The 20,663-nt window shown below is 47.7% G+C and overlaps 1 long non-coding RNA gene across 1 annotated transcript; it reads left to right on the plus strand.

Annotated features, from left to right (window-relative positions):
- Positions 1-14,092: 14,092 nt before the first annotated feature.
- LOC138924855 (uncharacterized) lies at positions 14,093-20,147 on the plus strand. The gene is made up of 3 exons (XR_011440180.1): positions 14,093-14,625; positions 16,738-16,863; positions 18,637-20,147. It is a non-coding gene; the product is annotated as an uncharacterized lncRNA (long non-coding RNA).
- Positions 20,148-20,663: the final 516 nt, after the last annotated feature.

A 20,663-nucleotide genomic window follows, 5' to 3' on the forward strand; every position in this document is an offset into this window, starting at 1 on the left:
AACGTGAGGAGACACGGGACAATGCTGAGTGAGGGTGGAGGTTTGAGTGGTGAATCTACAGGCACCAAAGATCACCGGCAAACCACTAGGAGCTGGGAGAGCCTGGCACAGCGTCCCTCACAGTCTCACGTGGAAGCGACCCTGCTGACACCTTGAGTTTGTATTTCTGGCCTCCAGAACTGAGAGACAGTAAATTTCTGTTATCTTAAGCCATCAGGTACCACAGTACTTTGTTACAGGAGCCCTAGGAATTCTAGGCAAGCTCTCTCCCCATCCCACTGGAGTCTGTCCCATTGGTCTTGCTTCCTGCTTATGGCCTCTCTGCTTGCCATCCCTGTGCTTGGAGTGAATGCCCAGGGTTTCCGCATGGCTGGCTCCTGCCTGTCCTTTAGGTCCTAGGTCAACTGGCACCTCCTCAGTGAAGCCTTCCCTGGTCTGCTGATTTAAATTAGCAGCTACCCTTCCCCCACTCTGTCCTGAAGGACTCACAGCACATACCCTGAAAAAATTTTTTATAGTGTTTTCCACTATCTGAAATGATCTTATTCATTTTTTTCTTTACTTGTTTATGGTCTGTCCCCCTCTCCCGCTTCTGCTTTTGCTCTGTCTCCACCTAAAAAGTAAAGTCAAGAGCAGGAAGCCAGCCTGTTCAACACTGTAACACCAGTGCCTATAAGACATCTTGGTGCATAGACGGCGCTCGATAAATGTTAACTGAATGAACGGGTGATCCAGAAACCAGCCATTCTTTGAGATTTCATTAAAGTTGGCTGGGACCCCTGTCTCATAGGATCACTGTATATTTTGCTTCTCAGGAAGACAGTCTGTGGATGGTAATTAGTCTTTGGGTGGTGACATGGTGTAATCTACACAGAATTCGAAATATATTATGATGTACACCTGAAAGTTATATAATGTTATAATCCAATGTTACTGCAATAAAAAAATAAATTAAAATTTTTTAAAAATGACATTCTATACTGGAAACAGCTATTTAAAAATTTTCGCTTCCAATGAAATACAAGAAATACCTGGGAAGTGATTTGATAGGAGAGAAGTGAGATTTGAGAATTAAAGAACTATTTAACAAATTCAGATTTATCCATAAGATAATTGGGTTTAACCCCAATTACAAAAAAGTGGCAATTTTTTATGTTAATTGGTAAGAAGTTAGATAATCCCTAAAATCGACCACTACTTAAAACCGGGATTTTGCAAAAACCACTGCTGAATGTCTCTTTGTTTTTCCTGCTCCCACCATGAAGAAGGTGCCTAAGAGCAGAGAAGAGAAGGACGGAGAAAGAGCCTGGAGACCCTTCCATGCCCACCTGGGGGGACACGTTGTTACCTTCATAGATGGAAAGCAGGTGGTAAAAACTGCCCTAGAAACCAGGAGGATTTCATTGTGACTGTTACTGTTATTTGTTTCATAGCGCCTTGAGTGGGTCTCTATTTCTGAGAGCATATTAAAAAGAAGCACGCTTAGGGTCTGGCCTGGTGGCGCAGCGGTTAAGTGCGCGTGTTCCACTTCAGTGGCATGGGGTTTGCTGGTTTGAATCCTGGGTGCGGACATGACACCGCTTGGCAAGCCATGCTGTGGTAGGCGTCCCACATATAAAGTAGAGGAAGATGGGCACGGATGTTAGCTCAGGGCCAGTCTTCCTCAGCAAAAAGAGGAGGACTGGCAGTAGTTATCTCAGGGCTAATCTTCCTCAAAAAAAAAGAATCACGCTTAAACGCTAATGGATGGAAATTAGGAGAAAACTGAGCAGGGGTTTTAAAAAATATGAACATTGTTTAAACAATGCATGAGTTAATGGCAGCCTCAGAAGCCTATTCTTTGACAGTCTCCACTGCCTGAGTCTTTGCGGGCGGCTCTGCCGCAGGGCTTGCTGAGATGGGAGGCTGACTTCTCAGGGGGTGAGGGCCTTGGTGCGCTGAAAATCATCTCACTCACCCAGGTCAAGACAGAAGCCTAGAGTGCTGAAATGCTACAAGAAAATGCAGCATCATTTCCTATGTTTGATAGAAGAACAAACAGTGTATTTTGAAAGACTTTTTGAAAACATGGCTCAGCAGGCTGACAGCGATGCCCAGAGGCCCTCCGAGGCTGGCGGTGGGACTCTCTGCAAGGGGGGCAACGCAGGCCTGCAGGCGGTGCGAAGCCTGCTTCTCCTGCACAGAGAAGTCGGGATACTGTGCACGCAGATCCACACACCACCGTGAAACAAGGCTGCGAGTCATCCCTCAGGAGTGTGCCTTGTCTTCCAAAGCTCTTATTGTTTCATTAAGTCAACAGAGCTTTCCTTAGCAATGACCGTGTGCGAACTGAACTGGGATCTCAGGAAACGCAAAGCGGTAGGTCGTGCAACTGTCCCTTCAGGAGCTCAGTGTAGTCCCGGGTTTCTCAGCCTCACGCTAGTGACATTTCTTTGTTGTGGGGGTTGTTCTGTGCGCTGTAGGATGTTGAGCAGGGTCCCTGGCCTCTACCCACCAGATGCCAGCAGTACCACCCCCCACCATTGTGACAATCAAAAGTATCTTCTGATATTGCTCCCTGGGCAATGTCGCCTGGGGGCAAACTCGCCTCTGTTTGAGAACCACTGGTCTAGTACAAATGATAAAACACGTTTGTAAATACCGCAAAGATAACAAATGATGACCGACAAGCAGGAAGTACAGATAAGCACTGTGGATGGTCACAGGAAGTAAAGAGTGCTTTCAGGGGAAGGCTTCCTGGAGAGGAAAGTGTCTACGAGGAAGCCTTGGCGAATTCCTGGGATGTCAACGTACAGCGAAGAGAAGGGCATCGCAGGTGGAGGGTACAGCAGATACTGAGGGATGGAGGCACAGACGGAGTAGTAACTCTGTAGGGATCATGTCAGATAGGATATGGGGGCAGATCCTGGAAGGTCGCTTACCTCTGGTTAAGGAGGGTTTGCTCTCGTGATGGGGACACATCACTGTGCTTCAGTGCTGCTTGGGATAGTCCTCTGTGGATAAACTGCGCGGTCAGCTGTACTGGAGGTGGGAGTAGGACATCGAGTGCTGGATGTCGCGTTGGCCTGGGCAGCGGGTCATTGAGCATCTAGGCGAGAGTGTGACGTCAGGGCCGGGAGGATACCAACCTTAGAGCAACACGAAAGGTAAACTCAACAACGCTCAGGAGCAGAAAGCGAGAGGAATCAAGTCCGCCCTGGCCCAGCTGGGTGGTGGTATTGATAGAAATGCAAAGTGTTGGAGAAAAGTAGAGTGAAGATTAGAGGAGGATGAATTAATTTGGGCTGTGCTAGATTAGACAGGCCAGTGGGGTCCTCCAGGGAATATGTTCAAGCGAGAGAGGAAAATCGTTTCTGAGGTTTGAGGGGGAAGTCAGAGCAGGGGGATCTTGGAATCATTTGCTCTTGTGGCTTTTTGCTCCTTTCTCTCTTGTCACTTCTTACTTTCCTTTTTTTATCTTTTTGCTGAGGAAGATTTGCCTGAGCTAACATCTGTACCAATCTGCCTCTATTTTATGTGGGACGCCGCCACAGCGTAGCTTGATGACCGGTGCTAGGTCTGCACCTGGGATCCTAACCTGCGAACCCTAGGCTGCAGAAGCAGAGAGTGTGAACTTAACCATTATGCCACTGGGCCGGCCCCCTTACTTTCCTTTTTAAATCTCCTCTTTCTCTTTCCTTCTGAGTCTGTTGTTGACACTTGTTCCTTCTCTCTATATATTACTTCTTTTGTGAATGACAATGATAATAGTAATAATAATAATAATGGCTGTCATTTATTAAATGATTCTTCTATTTCAGGCGGGAATGATTGCCTCCTGCTGGTCTTCCCCCCGACATGTCCCGTCAGCTGATCTCCAGCCCACCAGCCTCCCTTACTCCTTAGAAGAAAGGGGAGATGGCAGCCCTCAGAGCCCCAAGTTATAACAGTCCTGCTAATAAGGTCCCAGGAGCTCAGGTAGGAGCCTATTACACCTGTCAAAACGCGTCAGAATACGAAGCGTGATAGTAAACGACAGCAGCTACATTAATTGTGAAACACAGGTCATCAGTGTGTCTGTGTTTTTCCTGAGGTAGTAAAAACATTACAGATTTTTTTCAAGATGCAAAAAAAACTATAAAATCTATGATTACCGAGAAGACAACTAAATCTCATTTCCATAAGGTTGGAGGGGTAAGAGATTTTCTGAGGGCCCCACACACAGTACCCGGAACATGGCTGGTCCATAGTAGGAGCTCAATAAATATTTGCAGAAGAATGAGTGCTTCCCTTTAATAAGGGAATTTTTCTAATACATTTATTTATTGTTCATTTTTTTCCCTAAACAGAATTTTAATCTTTTGGCAGAAATCACTTAGAAAGCGAGGACATAGTCGGTTCATTCGCTAAGCTGTCACCTTGTGCTTAAAGAGGGGCTCTGCAGGCAGCCCGAGTGAGGCTGGGCAGCTGGGGCTCTGTACCATCCACACCTCCACGAGGTTTTTCTCAGATATGTCTTCTTCCCCTTTCTAGTCTATTCTCTTTCTTTTCCTACACCCCTTCTCTTTCGGTTTCTTCTCCTCCGTTTCCCTTTTTCTCCTAATGAAGGGACGGTGTTATTCACGTTTGCGTCCCTCACACAGAGGTTGCTCAGTCCACGTCTGACATGGAGATGAACGCCCTTGCTCTTTCTTTTTGACGTCTTTCACTCTTCTCCCTCCTCACACTTCTCCCTTTCTGCTCGAGGGAATAATATGCTCCTATCAAGTCATGACTCTAGAGCCTTCTAGAACTTTGCAGAAGAACTTTGCCCCCATATCTCTTCTGGTTAGCGACATCTTTTTGGTCACACCAACTTTCTCCCTTTGCTACCCAACTTTCCCAGCTCCTATCCCTAAACTAACATTTCTGGGGAGCACAGTAATGAGACGTTAATTTGTTTAACGCAAAAAAACATTTGTGGTCAAATTAGTTTGAGAAACACCTGGTAAAACATCGAAACAAATTCTTTGAAATGAGATTTTTCAAAGTTTTTGATAAACCACTAATGAGAATCTTCAAGAGCAGATAGAGGATGCAGTCCTTTTCAATGTTTGATCAAAGAATTTCTCTCCCTCCTCCCTCAACCCAGAACTTCTCAAGGGGACACACTTTGCAAAATGCTCCACACCCAGTTTGGAAAACATTTAGGAGAGGATGCTCTTCAGTTAGGATGCGGGCGTCTGCTGGGCCAGGTCCCTTCCCAGCAGAGAGAAGGGCCTGAGATTGATGTGGAAATTCAAGAAGGGAATTGGTATTTATTAAGGATCAAGTCTATTGCAGACACCATGCTAGGGACTTTGATAATATTCATAATAAGAAAAATTATAACAACAAACGTACACGTTGACATGTTTTATCTCATTTAACACAAATCCCTCCATTAATACTGTGAGGTAGATGCTATTCTCTTCTTCATTTTATAGGTGGTGAAACAGTGGCTCAGCTGGTTGACCTGGCCATGGCCAAGTAGCTAGTAGGTTGCAGACCCAGAATTCCAGTCTGCGTCTTGTTTGAAACCAAAGCCAGAACATTTTTCCTTCCACAACTACCTAAACAACTGTGGCAATCTTCAGCCAATCTGTCTCATATGTAACAGTGAAAATAGGCACAAACATAATTAAGAAAAAAGTCTTAGATGAACAATGGACAAGGATTTAGAGAACCAGGCAGGACCACGGGGTATGTTCAGGTTGTACACTGCACCACTGGAGGGAAACCAAGTGAGTAGTAGTCACTGAAGCCGTGCAGGGTTCAACGTCAACAGCCATATGTGCCATCACTGCCGGAACAGGTAGAGATGGGGAGAGGTAGCCAGGTACCGCGGTCCTTTGAGTTTTCACATGCAAATGTAACTTTTGAGCAAGAACTCAGGGCAGAATGGTACCTAGTTTTAGGAAAACAGTATGTTATACATGAAAATGCACTAGAAGCAGATATTAGACACTTGCATATAGTGCAGCGTTGGCCGGAGAGAGCTGACACTTCCAGATAAACCAACAATCTGGCAGGAAGTCACTTTCATGGTGATCATCTTCCTAATATCTGTGGATTCCCTCTCCTTCCCTTTTTTCGTTATTTTTTTCTTACCAGCTTCTGTTTTTCCTGTTTCCACTTGAGCGGCTGTGCCCTCCACTGGTGACTGAGCCACTCCTGAGTAGGGCAGAAAGGGGTATCGAGCCTTCATGCGCCATCTGGTAACATCCAAAAGTGCTGCGCCTGCCTTCCAGCCAGGTCCAGTGTGCCGGGAATTGGCCTCTGAGTCACAGCCTCTCCCTTCTCCTGCCCCCTGGCTCTTCCTGCCCAGCACCCCACTTCCTTGCTGAGATTGGCATTCTGCTGTGAAAACCAGATTTCTTACTAGGTCTTATGCTCAGTGAGCCCTTGCCTGACTTCTGCATGGGACTGGAATACGATTGTGTAGCTTTCACTCTTGGCCAAGATTTCCACTCTGTGTATCCGAAAGCATTCAAGCTCGGGTGTCAGATGCTCTTAGGTACAAATTCCAGCCTTGCCCTTTACTAGCTGGATGACCAAAGGCAAGTTACTCACTCACGTTGAATTTCTCATCTGTGAAAAGGGCACACCATGGTCTCCTTCCCACGAGGGAGATTGCCCCTAAGGGCTCTGATTACTCTTCCCTTTCTTCTCTGAAGAGGACTCATGGGGTAGGAATTTGTTAGGATGTTTTCAGTTGCAGAGAATGGTCACTCAACTCAAAGTTATTGAAACAGTGAGGACATTTATTGGCTCATCTAAAATGAAATCCAAAGGTATGGTGGCCTCAAGGTTTGTTAATCCTAGTGTTGAATTATCAACAAGCCAGGTTCCTTCTATCTCTCCATAAAGCCATCTTCAAAGATGACTTCTCCTAAGGTGAATTCTCTGCTTGATACTATGGTGGCTTTGAATGACAACAGGTGCCATATGCTTTTCTATTCACTTCTGGAGGAGGAGAGAGAGAGAGCATTTTCCCCTGATCTTTGGAACACAAATCCTTGCTGTTCATTTGCTTGGACCAATTTCAGTCGTATGCTCTTCACACATCAATAATTGTTGATGAAGACATGTTAGATGCTGACCCGTCTGAGTCTGAGTTCCTGAACCATCACTGGCCAGTGAGTTACCATGACTGACTAAGGCCAGAGAGGACCGTTCCTAACTCCTGTGCCGGTATGCAGTGAGGAGGGGCTGGGTGGATGTGGAGAGTCCTATTCCACAGGGTAAAAACCCTGAGCTTTGGCTCATATCCCTACTCTGGCAATTACTAGTGGGATTACCATTGCTGAACTTCTATTTCCCCATGTCAAAATGAGAAATAAAACAGTACCTGTCTCACTGGCTGGTTTTGAGGATTCAGTGAAATAAAATTTATGAAGCTCTTTGACAGAGCCTGGCAGGTATGTTACTGTTATTAACAGTAACACCTACAAATTCTAGATGATATTGTTACTCTATATGCCCAGAAACATGGTACCACTTCCTGCAAGATTCTATTGTTACCTTATTCCTGGATTCTCACCATGGACCCCTCTGCCCCAGGATGGCTGAATCACGTCTGAACACTTCATTCTGCCCCGCATTGTACATGTGATGTTCGGTGCTGAGGGGTTGGCTGGATTAGTCCCTTCTCCCTCCCTTTACCGTCCCAGCCAATCTGGACTCATACTTCCTCCCCGGTGACATGGGGCATTGAGATTGAGACCACAGCTTGCTTTGTGCCAGGGCAAACTCATATTTTGACAGTCTTTTGGTAACCAAGAAATGATGTGTGACAAGTGTGAGCAAGCAGAGGCCTGTATCTTACGCCAGCACCGAATAAAAAGTGCTTCTGTGGTCTGCTTGCTAAGATGCCTGCTACCTAGAATGGAATATTTCTGTTTGACATCTGCCTCTGAGACTATCCCAACCAACATCTTTACTGCATTTCCTAGCACCTCATTTCTTCTTAGAGATAGTGTTGTTAAATATTACACATCCTCAGACAGTTTAAAATTCCGTTGGGTTTTACCCCTTCTTAATTAGAATTCTTCCTCTATTGGTATCTCCTTGTTACCCAGAATTATTAGGAAATTTTTTTAAAGTGATATAATCCCATTTTGTTTCCCCATATGCTTTCTTAGATAACATGAACAATTGTTTTTCAGCCTACCCAGTTATATCCTGAAAGGTGTAATGAACTCTGTGGGTTTGTCAGTTCTCCTATTTTAATTTCTGATCCTTTCTTTCTCTTTCTGGGTCCTCACTGTGGAAGCCTGGAAGTGACACACGACACACAGCCCTTTAAGACAGTGGACCGTGTTTGTGGTGATGAACAGCACATGACGATGGCTCTTGGCTGTTCGAATGATTCCAACAGGAAGCTGGTGGTTAGTCTGTTGTAAAATCCAGGAGACCCAGAGGCTACCGTGGCGATTTCAAGCTGGCATATGTATAGGGGTACAGGTTACACACAGATGGTAATTGGAGTTAGAAGCAAATATTTTCATTTTCAAAACAGCAGACACAGCACCAGGCCCCTAACGGCAGCGTGTCACATTACCGTGGGGGAGACTGGCGCTGGGTGGCAGGCCTCGTCATCACCCGAGGAGGAGCCCTGGGCCCTGAAGGGAGCATCTGGTAGGGCGCCCCACCCCCACCCTGGGCCATGAGCACAGATGTGCTCTGCTGGAGGAGGCCCTGCTGGCTGACACACACGTCTGGGAGGAAAACAGCATCCAAAGGCTGAGCTCTGCCTTCAGCCACAGATTACAGCCAGAAAGGGCGCCAGACAAACATTGAGAAGAAAGCCCTCATCCCCAGGAAGATGTCTTAAGGATGATACATCCTATTTGTGTATATGAAGGAGAAGGAACAAAATCTAGGTGAGAGATGCTGCTGGATTATTGGGGGACAGGGGAAGGGGGGATTCCTCTCCCTCTAGCAGATTGGCGTCACTTTCCTCACTTTATACTCGTGTGCAGCTGCCCCCAGGAGGGGAGGAGGTGCCTGGAGTCCAGCACTGTCTGGGGCTCACAGGTGTGTGCTTTGATAAGGAAAAGGAAGGGGTTGAGTACAGTTGGGGGGTGGTGTGTGCTTGTGCGTGGGCGTGCACGTGTGTGGGACCCAGCTCAAAGGGGACGGTGTGGGAGGAGAGCAGTGTGCTCCTGTCCTGGGCTGTCTCGTGGGCTGTGATGTCAGCACGCTTGTCTCTCCTTGCACATTGGAATCCACAAACATCCTGGTACCTTGGTATCTGGCGCTCTGCCCCAGGGTCTTTACTTAAAGGATTTTGCGTTATCTCGCTCCCTCTCCATTGTGCACAGCCCTCTCCTGCTTGTGTGCTCCAGGCTGAGCTGTGTGACTCCTGCCCTCAGGCCTCTGCCCAAGTTCTAAGCCCTCAGGAAGAGCGGAGGGATCAAGGCTGCCTCTCTGAGGCTGTGAGAGTCTGGGGCTTCTGGGAGCCAAGCTTGATGCACATTGGAGCTTTGCTGAAATCATTTCCCGCTGACACGTTCAGGATGCTTCTGCTGTCCTCTTCATTCCCAATGGAGCTATTTCAGAAAGTTGATTAACCTGACTGTGATATTTCCCTCCTTGGGAACTCAAGATAGACTTGGAACTTGCCTTTTACTGACCCCACCCTGAGAAGGGAAGACAAATCCTCCTCTGTTTTGGTTTTATAGGCTCACTGTTTCTTCAGCTCACTTGATATTGCTAATTTGCCTCTCTTCTTTTAGATTTATTAATGTACATAATCATTAATTGCCTGTTTTGTGCAAATTGCTATGTTGACACTTGGAAGAACACAGAGAAGCAGAACAGCCAGTTTTTGACCTCAAGGAATTTGCAATATTTGTGGGATTATAAAACCTGAAATGAAAATTGATGCAACATTTTAGACTATGTCAAATCCCAAATGACTGGGGTGGTTGTCAATGCCATGAAACTTCAGAAGCAAGTAGTTCCCTCTCTGTCATCTTTGCGTGTGGAGTTGACAGTATGGGTCAGAATCCTGCGTTCACAGATGCACGCTGTGTGACCTTGGACAAGTCACCTGCCCTTCCTAAGCCTCAGTTTCTTCTCTCACAAAAAGGGAGAAAATAGTATAAACCTCTCAGGAGTTGACCGGATTAAATAATTTAATGTGTAAAAAGTGTTTAACTCCCTATCTGGCACATAATGAGTACTGAATAAAAGCTGTTATGATTGTTAAACACCTGGCGATTTTATTCTCTCTTCAATGTGGCGAGCACGCAATGGGGGAAGGTTCAGGCAGGAGCTGTGCGGCCAGTAGGACGTCTGGTTTTCAGGCTTTTCTCTGCCGCCTGGTGCAATGGGGCTGAGATGATGTGCAGACTCTGAGTCTGCTTCTCTTCCCACTCCCTCTGCTCTTTAATCTCTAAAATAAATGCAGGGTCAAGGACCAGAGGCACAGCTGCCCCAAGGCTTCACCTAATGATATGCCCCAGACCCTGGACAGCTGTTGATAAGGACTGGTCGTGGGGGAGTGTCTGCATTCTCAGCTGAGGAAGAATGTTGCATGAAACCAGCTCCAAGCCCTGCTTCCAAGGAGGGGGTGAAGCAAGAGAAGGGCCGAACAGGGACTCCTGAGCCTCGTTTAGCCTGCCGCCATGTTGTATTTCCTTTCCCAGACTTGGTGGGAAGCCTTGGACCACAGCCTTCGTTAGTGGTGATGCCCCAGGAACAGGACCTGTGAGGACAGAGATTTCACATGCTGATAAGTCTACAAGTAAAACTTCCATTCCGTGTTTTAAGACTTCCCTGAAACTAACCACCGGCGTCTCGTTCAGAGCTGGGTGTGGTGACTGATGGCTCCCTGGGAAGATTTGTTTTGCCTTTAACAGGTTTTCTTCCAGTGGGTCAGGAAGTCGTTCATCTCTCTCGTGGGCTGTCGGTCGCTCCGTTTACCACAGGAGCCCCGTTGGCGGCAGGTGGGCAGCTAGACAGCTGTGGAGCCCATCCTGTTGAGCTTCCCATTGCCCCCCTGCAAGCCGCTGAGGCAAAGACAACCCGAAGGCGGAGGCTGGAACCACCCTGCAGTTAGTTTCAAAAACGTGTCTGCCTGTGAAATGGTTTCCAGGCTGCAGGGTTTTTCCCAGCTCTTCCCAGGCTGTGAGCACGAAAGCCAGGTGGAGAAGAACAGACCCGTGCGATGCTGCTGGCCCCACTCTGTGGGTGTGCCTTCTCTGTCGTGCTCAGCACTGCTTTTACTTGGACCTGTGCTAATTTTCAGGGCTGCTTTATTAGCATTTACCTCAAGGCCTCTCAGCTGGAGGCCAGAAGGGCATTTGGTATTGTAGGACACCAGAATATGCCATCCCAAATATGGCTGTAGGATACCAGAATATGCCACCCCAAATATGGCTGTAGGACACCAGAATATACCACCCCAAATATGGCTGTAGGACACCAGAATATGCCACCCCAAATATGGCTCTAGATGCAAGGATTATTTTGAACTGTTTTTGAGACAGCTCATTTTGAGAAACAGCAGACAATATAAGAGAAGCTTGAAAACAGAATAAAAGTTACGCTTTTGTGAGGAAAATTTATATTTTTAAGGAAATCTCTATTGGTAAGGGTGTCTCCCTTTCTGTACCAGGAAGAGAAGGAGACTGTGAATCACAAACAGCTGATCCACGGAGAAGGCACTGACTGGAGTCTGCAGAAGGAACCTCACCCCATTTATACCAGGTTTAGGCACCTGGTCACCCGTCCACACCTTACCCCCCCGACACAGTCCTTTGATTTAGCTGAAGATGGTATTTAAGCCTAAGTTCGAAGCTCTGTCCTTGAGTTCCTCGTTTCCCTGCGTCTCTCCCACGTATCTATGAGACACATGTGTTAACAAACTTCTGTTTGTGTTTCTCTTGTCACTCTGTCTTTTGTTACAGGGGCCCCAGCCAAGACCTTAGAAGGATAGCGGAAAAATTGTTTTTTCCTCTCCTGCAGTATCGACGTCACGAGACATCTTCCATTTAGATGTTAAATGTGATCTGCAAGTCAACTTCTAGCAGGAGATGAGGGGATCCAAGGATGAGATGGAAACCCACATATACCTGTGTGTGTACGTGTGTGTGAGCACACGGAATTACATTAATTTCTTATGAATAGCACAATTATATTATGTTGCATTGGGGGGGAGGATTAAAGGTAAATACCAAAATTTAAATCACACCACAATGGTTGTAACCCTGATTTGGCTATTTTTTTTTAATATAGTATGCTTGTAGCCTCAAAAATTGAGGGTGACCTAGGACCTTTCCATGTTTATGAGGCCTGGATATGCACCAACAATTGTAGTGAGTTTTAATTATGCTGACCAGAATTACCTGCTACCCAGCATGACAAGTATGAGGATATTTGTGGAAACAAGAGGGCATATCAACAGAAATTGGAACAGTTTTGGAAAATCTGGAAGGAACGTTGTCTAAAGTACAGACGTTTGGAAATTTCTTCTGGAAAGTGCAGCTCACTGGATGCCACCCAGGGAGAGTTCCAATCATCTTGTTAAAAAGCAAAATTCAGCTGAGTGAATCTAAAGATCTAATTGGCTTTATTAAGTGATTCATGAATCGGGCAGCAGCCCATCCAGCAGGTAGAGAGCAGTACAACATGGAAGGCTTTCATAAGAAGGAGGGTGGGGCACGGAAGTCATTAGAAAAAGAGAAGAAAGGGCTATTTAGGCCGACACCTTCTTCTGGGCAGAAGGAAACAGCAGGGGTTTTACCCTGCAGATGGCCTCCCTAGTGCTGATCAGGAAACTTCAGATTGACTGTTTCAAGGTCACATTTCTGGGAGGGGTGGAAACTGCAATTAAGTCTTGGCTTGCTGTCACGGGGTGAATGACTCCATTTGGAACCTGCTGCCTCGTTTTTTGATAATCCTTTTCCTTAGCATCGACAGACCATTTTAATCTCTTAAAAGTCATGTAATTTTATATTTATCCGTTGCTCGTGTTACGTTGGACACAACGGATGTAAAAGCAACTTGTACATTGTTTGGTTCTATTAGGTGTTAATTATCGTTAGTGCTGGACTACACGCAATGACACAACGGTGGAACGGAATGTCAGCTTTGACTGTGCACAGCCACAAATCTCAGAGCCTGACCTAGAAGTAACCCAGACATCTGGGAAGGGTTGATCTTCTCTTGTAAAGGGGCTAGTGGGGAGGGCCTTTAAAACCAGCTCCCCAAGGCGAGGGCTGCAGCGTTTGCCCCTTAGGTGCAGGGGCTGAACATTTGGCTCCAAGAGGTATTGGGGAAATATTTGAAGCGGCCTGGATTCCCACATTGGAGGCAGAGCTGTGCGCCCTCGATGTGGACTGTTGGCTGTGGTTGCCCCTGCCAACGCCGCTCCTCAAACTTTAAAATACACGTCAGTGGATGTTGACACTATTCTCATCTTCTGTGTATGTTAAAGAAAAAGGACATCCCCGTCAGTGAAGGGGCTTGGAAGTGTGTGTGCATGTGCGTGTGTGTGTCTGTGTCTGGGGTGAGGGAGAAGGAGAGGTGGGGAGGCACGATCACTCTGATGGGGAGCTCTGCGATACTTTCCAGAGAGGAGATAAAATGCCCCCTAAGAAAACAACGGGTCCCCCTCAACCATTGGCTCTGCCGCGATGCCTTTCACCGAAGGAGGAACTTCTCTCTGTTAGGAAATACAATTCTGAAAAGGCCCTGACAGCGTTTGTTGCCCAAGTCAGACCCTAAGTATGATCTGCCGTGGAGCAGGCCTCGAGCGTCTCCGCACGTGGTGAGTGAGCTGAAACCAACCTCTTAGGAAGATGAGAGGCCTAAGGTATGCGCTATTAAGTGAACTGTAAGATTACATGTTCTGGGAGAAGATTCTTGAGCCTGTGGATAAGAAATAATAATTATGTCACTGAAGAACCGAAAGGAAAAGAAAAGGGAACTAGTCGATTTACCCCATTACAGACCTGGAGCCTCCTGGCTAAGGCCCTGTGACTCCTCTCCTTTAGGCTGCCCTGCCCTCCGCGGGGGCGTTCACCAAGAGTGCATTGTGACATGCTTGGGGTCTCAGGAGACTCCGAGCTGGAAGGCGCCCCCTGGAGGCTTCTGGGAGATCCAGAACTGTGGTTCTGAGATGCTGCCAAGGCCATACCCTTCTCCCTCCTGCTCTCCAGTCCTCAGATTTCTAGAGCAACATTCTCTCAACAGTGATCGCATCGTGATAGTACTAATGGCTATGACAACAGAAGAAGAAACCAACAAACAATAATGACTGGGGGCTAAGAAGCCTGAGCACTGAGGAATTTGAGAACCGCCTCAGCTGTGCCTCCTCTGAGATGCTCTCTCAGGGCTGGGTTTTTTTTTTTTTTTTTTTTTTGCCTGATGTGCAGTTACTAATTATGTAACTGGAGAATTAGACACCAGGCCATGTATCCAGTCTCGATTACATCCTGCGGGGAAACAGAACACGGACTTCTCGTACTGAATGTATCATTTAGAGTGCTACATCAGCTCTTCAAAGGAAAGCATAATTTCTGGGGCTAAGAAGCAGCAACGAAAATCACAGTTTAGTGGAGCCGTTTGAGCACTGTCTGGGTTAACGTGGGTCACTCTCCTGCTTTGTTATCGCTGGTATTTTCCTTTCTTTGTCTGCTGGTGGCTTACTGCCCTGTGCATGTGCGTGTGCGTGTGTGTGTGTGTATTCAGTCATTTGCACTGCTGTGTCAGTGGCACGCCTGTCTGGTCTTGGCCTTCTCAGGGTCACCATCTACAGCGGTACAGGGAGCGTGCTGCCCCACCCCACTGGATGGGGCAGTGATGCTGCAAGTAAAAATCAGGACCATTGCCAAGTGTAACATGGCCTCCTAGCATACCAGACAACAGGGCTGCCCTCCTTTCCCCTCTGAGCAGGGGAAGTAGGCTGAGCAGGGACAAGGCAGATAAGGTGGAAGGGCTCTGACAGAGGGAAGGAGGAATCTTTTTGTCTTTGGTGTCTTTTGGTGCGATCCTAACAAAGGATCAAAGTTAGGGGCTGGCCTGGTGGCGCAGCAGTTAAGTGGGCACATTCTGCTTCTCGGCAGCCCGGGGTTTGCCGGTTCGGATCCCGGGTGCGGACATGGCACCACTTGGCAAAAGCCATGCTGTGTCAGGCTTCCCACATATAAAGTAGAGGAAGATGGGCACGGATGTTAGCTCAGGGCCAGTCTTCCTCAGCAAAAAGAGGAGGACTGGCAGTAGTTATCTCAGGGCTAATCTTCCTCAAAAAAAAAGAAGGATCAAAGGTAGATGCTTGGGGCCGTGGGTTAGATAAGTGAGTCAGATTCTCCACCCCGGCTACTGGTCCGCATTTCCAAAGACCCCAAGACCCCGGGGCAGCTCTGGACTCAGGCCTCAGTCTGCCCTTGAGCAGTGGCCAGAGCACTGGGCCTGAGCAGTGGAGGTGGCCCTCCGTCTCCTGTGTCACCTTAGCTCCACCTTCCTCTTTGGCCATCCCACCTCTCCAAGAGTGATTGGGCGGCCAGGGTGACCAGTGAAACTCATCCTCCACATTAGCCTCGCATTTTCCACACTTACGTTGTTCCCAAACTTTTTCTAACCTTACACATTGTCCTAGGACTTTTAGGCGATGGCAGAGATCCTAATTTGATCCTATTTTAATTGTTCTGGATGTTGTACCCAGGCATCAATATTTTTTAAAGGCTCTCAGTTGATCCCAAGCTTTATCTTGGGTTGAGAAAGGCTGAGCCGAGCCCGAACCCAGATGCCCATCTGGGGCTGTTTACAGCCTACCTACGCTCCTTCTGTGCTGCTGCTACGCGGTACGCTCCCTCCCACGTCCTCATTCATCCCAAACCTTCACGGAGCTCCACTGGGTGTCTTTCAGCAGGGCCACTCCAGGCTGGAGACCTCTCCTGGCAACCAGAAAAATCTGCATGGGATAAGGCAGCTTGTCTGGCTGCACTGACTCCCTTCCGGGGACCCAGCCCTCCTTCTTATGGAGCACACCAGCCAGGCTGCCCGTCAGGCGAATCCCTGCCTTTAAGGGTCTTGTGAGGTCTGTGCCCAGAATGTGGGGGATCCAGACGTTGTCTAGATTGCAATCCGCGTGGCAGCGCCCCGCTTCAGGGAAGGCTGGATTCATGCCACACTTCATAGCTGCAGAGGAGCTGCTGGCAGTGTGTCGCTCGATCTAGGTTTACAGAGAAAATGATCAGAGAAGGGAGTTTTGCTCATGAGAGGAGCAGTAGCAGAAGTTATACCGAGGGGACAAGTTCAACGTTGGGATCCGTGGGTGTTTGTCTTCTGACTGGAATGCTGGTGGTCTAAGGACTGGAAGTATACACTGGGTCACATATGGAGACTCACGATTCTGGAGGGACCCCACCAGACTAGAGCATCTGGGACCATTCCCCGGGGGCTCCCATGGCCTCTGCTGTGCACCCCCCTGCGGTGGCTGTCCCGGGCGGTCCGCGGCTCCGCGGCTCCGTGTGCTGTGTCAGACGTAATGGCACCAGACAGGCCTGCACAGACTTCTTTTCCCTCCTCACAAATTTTTAATAAAACTCTTTGAACAGCAGAGCCGGGCATCTCTGAAGCCTGAAATTGAGGCGATGAGATGGAAGATTCCTCGCTTGTCAGTCTGCACCCGGCTGTACCACCCGTGCGGATTCCAGGGGCTTTTTCTAAATCTGCCGACAACGTGAAGCTCTCCATCTGGAGTTCTTTTCTTTCTGATTTTCATAGGAAGAAAATACAGCACCAAAGAAGAGAAAAGAGACGCTTCATTCTCAGCCACTAACAACATGCGAATCAAGCCCCCAGGCAGGTTTTCACAAGAAGTAACTTTTAGAGAGAATCTCTGTTGAGTAAGTGAGTGTCCTCGGTTCAGACTTCCTGAGACAAAACATAGTAGCCATAGAGCATGCGGTCACCACCCCTCACCCACCTGCCTTTTGGGGAACGGCCACTGTGGGTGCCTGGACTCGTGGGGTCCCACACTCAGGCTGGTCTCGATGGCCACCCCCTCCCTGGCCCTGGGGAGGGAGCTTCGGCAGGCCCAGCGTCACAGACTCGCACACGGGGGGCAAGGCCAACGACAGACCAACACGTCTGTCCCCCAGTGCAATGTCAGGGAGTGCTCAGCGCCACGAGGAAAAGTAAGGTCCATGATGGGGTGATGGAGGGCTGGGGGTACTTCAGACAGGGCTCCCGGAAAGGCCTCTGAGCTCCAGGTTGTAAAGTAAGTGTCTATGTAGGCTGCACCCTTTTTCAAAGCAAAACTCTTGGCAGTAATTCTACAAGTAGAATTATTCAGTTTTCTAAAAATGAGAACTTAATTAGTCCTGGCTGAAATTTAAGAAAGGCTTAGTAGCTCTCTCTTTTTTCCTGCTCCCACCCCCACCTTCCTCTCCTCTCGTGTCTCTCTCTCGTCTTGACCACTTCCTCATAGCCAGAAAGAAAGACAAATGCAGAATGTTTTTCTTCCTTTATGAATTGGGAGATATTTCTGGAGTCATAAGCTTCTTAACCCCAGTAGGAAAGCTTGCTGCAGCAAATCTCTGCTCTGCCCCTTCCTGCTGGGTCCCCCTTATAGGCAACCCTCACAGTGGATATCTGGGGCTCTGGCCCAGACACCCTGTAACATATATAAAAAAAATGGGCCTCCACTGAAAAGGCCTAAAGAAAATGATGACTTGCCCATCTCAGTTCATGTCGCATTATTTTCCACAGTAAGGCGTTGAATGGAAATGAGGTACCCATGGCACACCATGACCATTTACCCTAGAATAGAGTTGTAGTCTTTTCTGTGACAATGTCTTCGGGACTGTATGGGTGGGGGGAATGTCCTGGAAGGAAATACAGTTGCACTCCAGTAGTTGAAGTGAAGATTGTGTAATGAAGGGGCTGTTGTGAGAGGTCTGTGGGGGAGGGGAGCACACAGCGGATGGTGGAGCATCCAGAGATGAGCAAGAGCAGAAAGCCATTATCACCTGCAGGGCTGAAGGACAGGCCCTCTGAGAGCTGGAGTCCTGGGCAGTGACCTGTCAGGACGCTGCGTCCAGAAATAAGGATGGGCGGGGTGGAGCAGAGAAGCAGTCTCTCCTCTCCATCTCTGGTCTCAAACCCACCCAGAAGTCAGCTGTCGGGAGCGTGGACCGTCTGCCCCAGGGGTACAGAACAGGACAGAGAGAGGCCCTGAGGAGGGCAGGTGCAGAATCCAGAGGAGTGACCGCACCTAGCCCTCACCTGCTCATGAGTTGCTCTGTCTGTACGCGCACCCACAGTGGCTTCGACAGTGATCGATTCTCCTTTTCTTCCTTCAGTTGTAACAGCCAAATATTGATCAACGTCACACTTGGTAAATGGTCTCCCTGATCAAAGTGCTAAAGTGACGTAATTCAATCCCAGCTTTTAATTTAATCTATTGTAGCAGCTGGTCTGTGAAGACTTGATCCGACCGGGTGTCCTGGCTGCAGCCTCTTCCCAGTCAACTCCCTCTTTTGTACTTTAAGATAAAAGATCATTTCAAAAGAATTTAATTATTTCCTTTCTAAGTAAACTCATAAGAATTTCCTCTTGTATTCAACTTTTAGGGCCTGTCTATAATTTTCTTATTCTTTCCTAATATTTTCTTTCATCAAGACATTTAGGACTTGAAGGTCATCTCAAGGTCGTTTTCCTGTAGCAGAAGCCGTAAAGATGAAAGCACAGCTATCTGAGGCCCCTTGTCACCGCCTGGTTCTGGCTGAAGCCTTTCTAATGACTGCATTTTCTGGCTCTGGCTGCAATTATTGCATGGCTTATATTACGGGCCATAACGGTTCTTTTCTTAGCTGAAATAGTTTCCTCGGCCCTGGCTGACAAGTTTTTTTTCCACGAAAAAGACAACCTTTGAAATCTTTGCCAAAGGCACACATTCGCACAAACCTACTCAATAAATCCATGTTTAAAAAATGTAATGGTTCAGCTAAGGTTTGTCATGAAAAATGGTTGTTGTCTGCATCTTCGCCCCCTTTAAAGAAGCAGACCTCTCTGCCGCTGCCTGGGAAGAACTCTTTCGTTGCTGTGGGCCATATGAGAAACCACCCTGACCAGATACTGAGCCACAGGCTCCAGCAACCAAAGCTCCCCAGAGGGCAGGGCAGCGAATAGACTAAGAAAGGCACATGAGGAAGAAACCTCCTCCACTAAGAAAGGCACGTGAGGAAGAAACCTCCTCCGTGTTGTGATGTTTTACTGAGACCCCCGGGGCCTTCCTACAGCATGAGAATTATGTCACCCTTGTTTGTAGCTCTGGAAAATCTAGTTGGTCAACCTGGAAGAGAGGACCTCCATTGACAAAAATACGTCTTCAGCCCATTCCGTGTTAAATGCAATCGGTCTCCTTTCCCTCCACCCCCGCTGAGTCATCAGAAGTTAAGTGGGTCCGGGACGGGTGAGAACCCAGAGTGGATATTCTCGCTTCAGTGCTGATGTGTCAGCTGTGGCATCAGAAGTTACAAGAAAAAGCCATCAACACGGTAGCTGAAAGCACAGGGAAGAAAGTCTGCCCGAAGCACAGCTGTTGGAATCATCGTTCTCCCTCCGTGCCGTTTTAAGTCTGTCTCTGAGCCTGATGCATGGAACAGGAATGTGCTTGTCTTCCCCAGTCTGGCTTTCTTTGTGCAAACATGGAATGCTAGAACCTGGAATGTGGTCCCAAGGTCAGGGGAACGGTCCTTCTGTATAACTTGATGGTTAGCTCATTTGTCTAGGCTGGTGGCAGGAACCGTTTGCTTTCTTGGATATAATCAGAGGGAAGGTCCTGCTGGTTCCTGACCCGGAGGGAAAAGAAAAGAGCATTCCTACCTTGCAGATTCTGGGATATGGATCAACTCCTGAAGTGACTCAGGTTCCTGGGGATGTGGAATTTTCAAACTTCAAGAGGCTGAAACTGTGAGGCCTCTTGAGTGGCTAAGATGACGAGCAGACAGCCAGCGGGTGTCTGGGTATCTGCATTGTCATCTCTCTGATGATAAAGCTGTACTTATTGACTATCAGAGAACTATTTAGAAATTGCTGACATTGAACCTGGGAATCAGGTCATGTGCTTTGCCTGCTGAAATCCATCCCATGCTTTCCCACTGAAGTTAGAATAAAAATCTCAACTTCTTCATGGCTTTTTCTGATTCCTCCCTACTGGGCAATCTCATTTCTCTTCTTTTTCCCATTTCACTGGGCTCCAGCCAGGTACTGGTTTTGTTTCTGTCCCTCAAACGTCCTAACTGGTTCTTGTATCAGCCCCTTTGCACTTGCAGGCCTGACTTAGCGCAAAGCGTCCTCTTCTTGGAGATGGCTGCTCCCCAGACCAGGCTTTCTGGAATGCTGCCCAGTGCAGGCAGCCTCTCACTCCCCAATACGCCCGATTCATTTCCTTCACGGCAATGAGGACAATCAGTGTCTCTCTTGGTTTGTTTCCTCCACTAAAAGTTCCAAAGGGTAGGAACTTTGTCTTGCTCACTGCAGTATCTCCATCAGCAAGAAAAGAGAATGTCACACTGCAGAACTCAAAATATAATTGTTGAACGAAGTAAGTGAATCCTATCAGTTAATATCAGTTTCCACTATAAACGATTTGTGAATATGAGCACGTTAGGTTCACAGTCCACATTTTCCTCGGGTCTAAGACT

Source organism: Equus caballus, chromosome 6 (assembly GCF_041296265.1).
Source record: "Equus caballus isolate H_3958 breed thoroughbred chromosome 6, TB-T2T, whole genome shotgun sequence".
In the NCBI taxonomy this organism is placed as follows: domain Eukaryota; kingdom Metazoa; phylum Chordata; class Mammalia; order Perissodactyla; family Equidae; genus Equus; species Equus caballus.